Source organism: Micropterus dolomieu, linkage group LG14, assembly GCF_021292245.1.
Source record: "Micropterus dolomieu isolate WLL.071019.BEF.003 ecotype Adirondacks linkage group LG14, ASM2129224v1, whole genome shotgun sequence".
Taxonomy (NCBI): domain Eukaryota; kingdom Metazoa; phylum Chordata; class Actinopteri; order Centrarchiformes; family Centrarchidae; genus Micropterus; species Micropterus dolomieu.
This window is the reverse complement of record NC_060163.1, coordinates 14,390,333-14,401,169: the sequence shown is the minus strand read 5'-3', so window position 1 is coordinate 14,401,169 and position 10,837 is coordinate 14,390,333.

Here is a 10,837-nt window from a genome sequence, read left to right as displayed (position 1 = left end):
ATTTGAACATGTCTTTGTCCCACATTATACAATAACAAATAAAGAATTGATCCAACTGAACATAACGAATGTGGGTCCACATTTTTACACATGGGACATAAAATGTTCCACATTTCCTTCCTTTCCAAAATCTCAGACCTTTATGTGCACTCGCCTCTGTGATACTGCCCCTACTGCTGTTTAATGTTTGCTTCTAAAAGTGTTTTATTTATTAATCACAGTGTAAGATATGGCCTTTTTCAAAAGCTATTAAGAAAATGTATAGTGGTTAAATGATTTGTAGACATCTCAGCCTTTTGACAAGAAATGAAAGCATTTAACACCGGGTACCATTGCTCAATGGAAAACTCCCAATTGTCATGTTGCTTACCACGTAAAAACTCCAAACCTTGTCATTGCTTTCCTTGAATATAATATCAAATGACAATGTGGGGTTGCTCACAGTGATGAATCTGAAACTGAATTTACAGAGCTTTATGAAGAGTTTCAGCTCATTGTTTAGCTGTCAGGCCTGCAACTTAAACTGTTGGTTCACTCCCACCCCTCTCATAGTGTCATTTTCACCTGCAACAGGGCAGTGTTTTAAGTATAAAAGCTCTACAAGCACACTACCTGCTCAACATCCAATGGCAGACAGACACTGCAATCACCTAGCTGGTTAACACAGTGGAGCATTTAGCAGCTAGGGAGCCATAAACTTCCCTCAGGAGTTGGAAGAGACCAAAGCAGAGCTAAAAGAGAGTGAATATTGGACATACAGTCACCAGGTGATCATTAAACAGGACTCCAAATGAATGATATTGTAGCTCCATAACTGCTGGATGTGTAAATAATTAACTGTTTTCTAACTCGCTATATCAACTTAAAAGTCAATGTTGTGTTAACAACTTCAAAAAAATAAGTCATTGCAGGTTTAACTAGTCTTCTTAACTGAACTCCTTACTTTAACAACAAGCACTTCATAAAGTACGACACATTCATCCTAAACAGCTTTGTATTGCAGTTAAATTCAAAACGCGGAAATGGTGATACTGCGATAGATTCCTGTCAGAGAAGGCTCTTCCTAATGTGGCACTAATGAGAGGCCATGTGGATTTGAAAAGGAATGGGTCAGTCTTTGATCACAGCTCGCATTAAACGCTGCAAACACTGTTTGAAGCGCCGCTCGAAAGACTCCCAATGTGGCTGTTTGCTGACTGGGTTCTCTTGCTGAAAATGTGAGCCAAGGAACCAGAGAAGACCTGCCTGAAGCAATGGTGACTTGGTAAACTGTAGTTGTTACTGTAATGAAGACACAGAAAGGGACAACAAGCCACAGCCAAGGCTCAGTCAAACATATTACTGATGTCATTGTTGAGGCCTTTATTAGGGATCAAATAGAGCTAGACATTTTCCAAAGGAGGACATTTGTTCAAGAACATGAAAGGATTTACGTTCAATGGAACTTCTTAGCCCATGCTTAAGAAAGGCGTGAAGTCACAACTGTGGGTCCATTTGTGGACAACACAAGAGGATGCTGACTTAGTGAGGGGGCTGCAATGCACACAAGCAAGTGTAGAAGATTAAAAAGTAAGTGTTCTCATTACCTGAAATAAGCCAGGTTTGTAGGAGGTGGGACATGTAGCCGTTTGATTAATCCTCACTGGTGTTGGCTCTTTTATGTTTCTGAGAAATGTTGCACACACGCTGGTCTCCCTCGCTCAATGTGAGAGGAATACTAATGTGCCAGAGGTGCAGGGGGACAGACCCCACCAGATGGCGTGGAGATTATGAGGACAGCAGACCAGCATGTGTAATGCAGCACAACCAGTGTGGATGTCTGCTAACATCTCTCACCAGCTCCCCAGCTCCCCTCGACGTGGGATATCAGGTGATATTTAACATATCCATGGCATGTGTTGTTGATACAAGTGGCAATTTCCTTCCCGAAATTAAAAATGATTTGTTTTTTTTAGCCAACAATTGCTGTACATGTGAGTGCAACACATTTATTAGTTCAAGAAGGACAAAAACAATAAATTAGTAGACTATTCTATCTGTGCACAATGTATTGGTGTGGCTTCTTTCTAACACTGATGAGTGCCTAATGTAGTAGGAGTTATAAAATAGGTATTTTTGTTTTTCTTGCCATCTGCCTTGTCCGCTATATGTCTCTCTTAAAAAAAAAATTAAAGTTGCAATGACTCTACCATCTGTACTGTCCACTGTGGGAGGAGAGGTGGGATTCTGTGGGCAGAATATGTGAGTCTCGTAAAAAATATCAATATTAATATATCAAATATCTTTAAAATCTGCTAAAGAGCAATGGCTTGATGTTTTTAGCTATGCATGGCTCATGGGATGGCAATGTTGGTCACCACTTTGTTCCAGACTGAGATAACTCAACACCTGTTGCCATTAAATGTCGTACAATCATTTATGGTCCCCAGACAATGAAGCCTAATGACTTTGGTGATCCCTGCCTTTTCCTCTGGCGCCACCATGAGATTCCCATTTGGTGTTTTGAGTCAAATATCTCACCAATTATTGCATGTCTTGCCATGACATTTAGCACATGCATTCAGATCCCCTCAGCATGAGTTGTAATAACTTTGGCGATCCCTTAACTTTTCATTAAGCACCATCATCAGGTCAATTTGTCTAACCCTTGTTAAATACCTGCAAAACCTATGACACTCCCATCAACCTCAGCTCTACTTGTTTAGGACTACTCTTGGTCTTGTTTTTTTTTTCATGTTCAGGTAATACTGTGTATTTGCGAGTGTGATTGTTTTACAAATTGTTGAAGATGGGAAAATGTACCATGCATACACTAAATCACAATATCATCAGATGTCTATGAAGATTCTCAGTCATCCAGGTCATAGTGATCCAACGAAGGTTAAAGTCAAGGGCCACTGGACTTGGTTGAAGATACTGGAAGACGTTTCGTCCCTCATCCAAAGGACTTCTTCAGTTCTGACTGACTGGCAGGGAAACTCAGCTATTTAACCTCAGTGGGGTCGTTATCCCGGGTCATCGATACCGCTGGTTCGTTAGTGTTCCTGGTTGCTGTGACGACAGTCGTTAGGACTACCGGTGGCCAAGACTGAACGACCATCGTTGGTATCTTCACCTGAGGCCAATAGGTTACGTTTGTTGAGTTTCCTGGGAAGTGATGAAAGGACAGCATTGTAAGTCGGGGATAAGTGGTGGCGTAGACCCCCTCCCCTGTTCAATGACGGCTTCTCAACCCTGGTGTAGATGGCTTCCTTGACACCTCTTTCAAACCATCCATCTTCTCTGTCTAAAATGTGCACCTGGTGGTCCTCAAACGAGTGTCCTCTGTCCTTCAAATGTAAGTAGACTGCAGAGTCTTGACCTGAGGAGTTGGCCCTTCTGTGGTGAGCCGTGCGTTTGTTAGTGGTTGTTTAGACTTCCCTGTGTTATTTAAACCCAAGAACACACTAAGACAGATGCTGGTACACCCCAAAGACCGCACACCCAAACACAAGAAAAGCAATCTAGTGTATGCGGTCCAATGCAGTGAGGAATGCACAGACCTCTATATTGGGGAGACTAAACAACCACTACACAAACGCGTGGCCATCATTGAACAGGGGAGGGGGTCTACGCCACCACTTATCCCCCACTTACAATGCTGTCCTTTCATCACTTCCCAGGAAACTCAACAAACGTAACCTATTGGCCTCAGGTGAAGATACCAACGATGGTCGTTCAGTCTTGGCCACCGGTAGTCCTAACGACTGTCGTCATAGCAACCAGGAACACTAACGAACCATTGGTATCGATGACCCGGGATAACGACCCCACTGAGGTTAAATAGCTGAGTTTCCCTGCCAGTCAGTCAGAACTGAAGAAGTCCTTTGGATGAGGGACGAAACGTCTTCCAGTATCTTCAACCAAGTCCAGTTGCCCTTGACTTTAACCTTCGTTGGATAATATCATCAGATGTTTTACCTTTTCACATGTAAGTGTGGAGAGAAGACAATAGAAATAGCTGTCACAGCGGTCAAGAGAGGGTCACAAAATGTAACCGATCAAGTGTCTGTATTGTCTGGGCTTTTGTGGCTGTTGTTTTAAACATAAGAGGTTTCTCCTTGTATGACTCTTAAACAATGATGTTTTTGACAGCTGACCTTTTCCCTATTATAAGCTAAAGTAGCTGTCCTGGAAATATCTCATTGTGACAGTCCATTATACTTACAGTCAATTGTGTATGCAAATAAGACAGGGGCTCATTTTTCCATTAGGAACACTTGCAATATATCACCACATATAGTGTTGCATTTACATTTAGAGGGATTAGTAGAACAATGTACAGTAGTTAACATGTTGTTAGTTTATCAATGGAGTGATGCAACAGTACTTAACAACAATAGTCCATCTGTTCCCCCTTGTTACAATGTTGCCCAGACATTGTGGGCTGGAATCAATAAACAAATGTTTACTAACAACAAAGAATATGAATTGCTAACAGTGCTGGCATCATTGGCAACACAGTCTCCAGTATGACACAGCAAAAATATCACATAAATGTATCTGATCATTTGAACATCTTGTTCACAAAAAACACACAGACACTACTCTCTCATTAATGCTCCCACTTTTTATCAAACATGACATACCTGAAAGAACAACACAGATTTAGGTATTTAGGCAGAAATGCACTGGATGCCTCTGTGATTTTAGGCATCATACTGGCTTTAATGGGAGTCAAACTTGACATAAGCTATGGAGTGTCAGTAAAGAACCGGCATGCTTATTTTTCACGATGTTTCTGAAACCACAGTGCAAAAGCCCAATGGATCTTGAAGCATACTCAGATCATTAAGCACACTATTAGGAACCATATTTCCATATTTTTAACAACATTTGACATCACGCTGGCTTAATGGTCAGCCCAGACATACGGATGGGGGAGAACTATCCTTATTAAAACATCTAAAAACACCCTCTTAGATGATTTGGCTGAACAGTGCTACTTTCTTGAGGTTTAAATTTCCTGCTTGCAAAACTACCATAACATGCTTCCTCAAAAACGCACATCAAGTAATCTCCTGTGTGTCTTGGCTATTTCTGAATCATTAGGAGCTACTAATACATACTGACAGTACATCATCAAGTGATATAAAAAGCTCATATTTCAATAAACTTTTCAGTTATTTAATTGCTTGATTTGTGGCTAAACTTGCCCTGTGATTAATGACTCATTGGGTTACAGGTTTTCACCCAGACTAGTGGGATGTAATGCAATGTTTCAAGAAAAAAAAAAGGCAAAAGGCAAAACCTCCGTATCTGGGTGTTCGTGTCAATAAAATATAAAACATATAGGGGCTCCTCTCTGTCATCATAGTAAGTATATACATTTTAAAGAGTCAATAACTGTTGACCTGTACTATTGGATAACAATGCTCCCTTTACGGTGTGGTTTGTTGTGTATTTTCTCCTACTATATAAAAAGATGCATTGTTTTTAAGATTGGCAGAGGAATACATTCTACGAACACACAAATTATAGAATTTCTGTTTAGTGAAGCAAAAAAATTCAAATCCTTCTAGACTCACAGAAAAATTGTCTTTCCTTGTAGAACTATCCACTAAACTCGGCTAAACTGCTGGCAAGCAAGATTGACAGGCATGTGGTGTGTTTTTGTAAGGATTCCCCACAACACACAAACCCCTAAGGGTGGTTATGATTGCTAGGGCATCCACATGCCAAGGCCTCCTGATCTTCTGGGACTCCCAAGTCAGCCTGAAAGACAGATTGTGGTCTTGACCTCAGACTCTGTTTTTGTCTATGCTATAATCAGGATGTTCCCTATGCACAGGCTGTCAAGATGCACACTTTGGTATTCTGCTGAGTTCAAAGCGGGATAAGTTCATGACCACTGAGGGAAAAGAGTAGAAAAATGTCCAAAATCGACCTTTCTATAAGATTTTATTAGCAATCATTATAAGGTCAAGGCAGCTCACCAATTTATTATAAAAAAACCTCAGAAAATACTATTATTCAGATGTGCTTATGTTAGTGAAGGCTCTGTACTCTATTAAAAGTAGGCTATACAGACATTAACAACAGCCGTCACACATAAGCTACCACCAACCAGTATTATAAGATACTACCTTCTTTTCAAAGACAGAAAGCATTAAAGAAGAAGTCTGCAGACATTTATAAATTACTAAGATGTGACACATGCTTTCAAGTGGCTTTGTTGCAGTTGCTCATATGTGCCTGAAAGCTCCACCTCTTCTCTTATATCTGCAGTGACTCCTATTGTATTATTAATGACTGGAAAAAAACTTAGAAAACACTATGTTTTTTTCTATTTTTTTTCTCGTAAATTTACAACTTTAATCTCTTTAATTCTGAGTTTTCTCTGGTCTATTTAAAGCAGAATCATCTCTTGTCAGTTTGTCAAGTCCCCCTGTCATTAAGCAAGATTCTCCTGGGCTATTTCTGATAACTGCCTTGCAACCTTACCTCTAAGTGCCTGTTCTTGCCCCTGCCTTCAGTCATTTTCCTCCAGTCCCCAGTCAAGGGTCACCTGTTTTCCCCAGTTCTCATCTGTACTTAACCAGCACCTCCAATGTCTTCAGTCCATCCTCCATTGCTGCCTGCCAATCTTACGTATTCCAGCATGCTTATCTGCCTTAAAGCCTGGTGGACTTTCTGAATCATACTGGAGCATCTAAAAACACTGTGGTAGACAGCATAGTAAGCTGTTACTGCTCCTTCTTACGTATCTGACCTTGGGACCATGAGAATGAATGAGCTTTAAAATGTGCCTTTATTACATTAAAACATTTTACACATTGTTATGGCTTTGGTTTTGGTTTTGTTATGGCTTTAAGGAAATTATCAATAGAGCTACATTCATTACATCCGCAGCCTCTGTCTCATGTCTGCATTTGGGTTGACTGACTGATTGGGGTGCAAATGACGAAAGTGAGGTCCTTCATAATCAGAGATGGCAGAGAAATATGGCTATTTGGTTTAAATGTTTGTTCCGAAGAGGAGAATGAAAACTGTACATACTTCGAAACTGAATAGGAGAGAATACATCTACATTAAATTACATTTATTCATTTAGCTGACTCTTTTTATCCAAAGTGACCTACAATTGCAAAAGTATGTTAGAGGTCACGCAGTTCTGGAACAACTATGTGTCACGTTGGGGAATAGAACCCAGGTCTCTCACACCAAAGGAATGAGTCTTATCCATCTCGCCATCAACATCCCAAAACTGAAAGATAACTAAGGTGGCATCCTGTGTTGATGTAATTTTAATCTGTAGTCAGTGGTGTGGCCATTTTGATGTGAACTGAATAATTCAGTTTGCTTTTACTGACTCATTTAAAATGTAAAATGTTATTATGAAGAAATAAAAAATGAGTGATTCTGAGGGCAACAGAATATATGCATCTGCTTCATATACTGTAGGTATGATGAATGTGTGCAGCAATAAGAAATAAGTTAAATGTAGTAATGTATCAGTGGTAAAAGTAATTATAATGAAGAAATAAATTCTTTCAGAGTGTTACATTATTACTGCATTAGGCCATTATCACATCAAATACACTTTTGAATGAGGCGTTGCCTTTACTGGAGAAAGAAAATGATTCTGCCCTGAGTTCAGCAGTGATGACCAGATTTGCAAGCACCTTTAGAAAATATAGACTTGGCTGAAAATTGGTTTTATGTGGCTGGGTGGTCGATTACACTCATGATGCTTAATGTAGGTCAGATAAAAGGTCTGGAGAGGTCTAAAGAGAGATCATCTCATTCCCACTATGTGGAATTTGAAAAAGAAAAAAGTGAGTGTAAGAACATGATTCTGCCACCTTTTCGTTTGGCGGAGTGGTCCGTGTTACACTGGGCCATGCCCAAGTGAGCTGAGAAGGGAAATCATGCAGGATCAGTTTATAAAAAAGGTTCAAGACGTTTTGAAAGGTCTCCATTCTTATTACCATCGGTCAGCAGGGGGAAAACTTGATTGCCACTTTTCTATTCCTTTTATGAGTTCTTCGAGTGTGTGTCAACATTATGACCCCTCTCCCTCTCTCATCAAGTATTTGTAAGGAAAAGAATAGAAAGAAATACCACTAGATAAGCCTCTCACTCAATCCCCCAAAGAGGGATCAATATGACAGATGTTGATCTTTAAGAGCAGGTAAGTGAAGATGAATGGTGGGATCACTTCCAGAGGAAAGATGAATCCCAATGAACAAACGAAGAAGACAAAGAATAAAATAAAAATGCTGGTCACATTGATGGATGGAAAAGCCCTGGCTGCATTCCTTAGATTCCAGATCTCTTATATATGTATAAAAAAGGCTTCTGTGAGCAACCTCACAGTTTCCCACATGGTTGACAATGATATTACATGTATGACACATACATGGCACAAATTGCCAATTGTTTGTCAGGAGTGGAAATTGCATCCTTTATCACAAAGTCTTTAACAGCCAAGTGGTACTTGAACAGAAGTGGCATGCAAATGCAGTATGACTCCATAAGACGACGACGAGAAATCAGGATGCTCATGTACCAGCTGGATACGTTGCCTTCATAAATAAATAAAGAGCCAAACCCAGACACTGTAGTGTGAGCTACCTGAGCTCTTCTCTTTTTTTCAGACTAACAAAGCCACTGCCATGGCAAATCAATCAGTCTAGGAGAGGGAACAGGGGATGCCACTGTGCATGAACTGAGGGCAATCAGATATAACCCAGATGGAACAATGAAGGACAAGCTGCGGCATTGTCACCCATGGAGTCCCTTCCTTTACTGTGGGATGAGCCACACACCCAGTGACACAGCAGCACAAGTCAAGCCACTTTGTATGGTTGATAATATGCCATGCACAACCCTCGCAACCATAGCCAAATAGCTAGTAGTTTTCAGAACCAATCCCGCTGAACATTTTAATGTGATTTGTAAATTCAGGGACACTCCAAAAATCCACTGCACATTTAATTTGTGATATGGTAGTTTCCTTTCTTAGCTCCCCTTTTTGTTCAGAAGATAAACATTCAAACCTCACTGACTTCTGAAATGGCACTGGGTCATAATGTGCGTGTAAAACGTCAAATTTATATACATTGTATAGTATAATGTACTGGGAGCATTACAAATCAAGTCCATAAGAACTGCCTTTTAATTAACTGCTTATATGTTTTATTTGCCGATAATAAACTTAAGTACATTTGACTATAATTGTAGTATATAACACATTTTACATTTTACAGGTTAACGTGGAGCCAGCATAGCAACTTTAGATGATGGCATTGAAAATGAAATTCGGCATTGCAAACAAAACCTGAACTGAAAAGGGCAATACTGGCATTGAAACCTGCACCTGTATTCAAAGCAAAAAGTTAACCTGAAAAATAAAACACAGGGTATAGTTCAAGCCATATTGGATGACAGTGTTCGCTCTGGGGTTAGAGGTGCCAGTAGAAGAGAAACAACAGCTGAGTCAAGTTCTCTGGTTTGTTCTGTGTCCTCTTCCAGACCAGACTCCTCATTCAGACTTTCCTGTCTTACCTTTGCCTGGATATGACCTCCAGGCGGATCCAAGCTAATGGCTACCCGTGGCCTGCCAATCAAATTCAAATCACTAATGCTTGCGTACAGAGTGACTACTGGGTCCGCACCAGTCTATCTAAACTTCGTAATATAAATTTATGCTCTTTCTCGGCCACTGCACAACTCCAACGAACGCCGTCTGACTCTGCCGTCCCTACACACAAAGCGATCTCAGTCTCAATCTTAAACCACAATGGTGGGATGATGTGCCATCAGAGCAGGGGCGTCCCTCTCTAACTTCAAGAAGCTCTTAAAAACTAATGCAGTTCCTGTGCAATACTTCTTCTATCTCCTTACAATTGTCTTGGATGGCTTGCACTATTCATTAACTCTTGCTTCTTTCGCTAGGTATCTACCCCATTGATGTAGATCTCTTACTTTATTGATGCTTTATTGATGCTTCATTTATGCTTCTATGTTGTTCCTCAAATGTAAGTCACTTTAGATTAAAGCGTCTGCTAAATGAGTAAATGTAAATGTTAATGTGGGACCATGTTGTTCCTGGTGGAGCGGGAGAAGCGGATCTGTTGGAGCGTGTTCGACAGAATTGTCATTTCAAAACAGCATTTGTGACCACAATATCACCTATAAACCCTGCAGGACTTTGTGAACCACCTCCACCACCACCTCCCAAGGGCCAAGCATCTTGAAGCTGGGTGCCTCTTGCTGCTGCTCTATCCTGCTCCTGGCACATTTCTGAGCCCCACTGATGATCTTTGGATACTGAACACAGAAGGCTCATTCTCTGGTGAGTTGAGCAACCTCTAGGCTTCAAATCCAACATCTCTCATCTTCATGCTGGTGTTCACCTCCTACACCAGAAGAGACTTGGTGCCAGCATCATCAAAGTCTTCAAGTTTGAAGTGCCGGAGCTGCACTCTCAGAGTATGTTTGCTTTGCTCCACCAGCTTGTCTGTCATATTCTTAACAGTCCCAGATGAAGCCTGGAAAATTCTGCCAACAGTGCAATCTGAGACTTGTAAGAGCTGATGTGCCCGCAGAGCTGCAGACTCCGTTCATACACTTTGCTGATCAACACCCTGATGGGTCTGTTGATTGCCTCCTTTCAGTGAACTCCATTGAAATTTAGTTGCCGTATATCTTAACACAGAATGAGCTAAAGTGTCAAAGCTATCACAATTTTGAGGTACTTTTACTTTACTTTATACTTTTAGTCCAGCATAATTCAGACTGAAATACTGTACTTTTTACTTTTTCACTGCATATATTTGTCAACTTCCTTGTT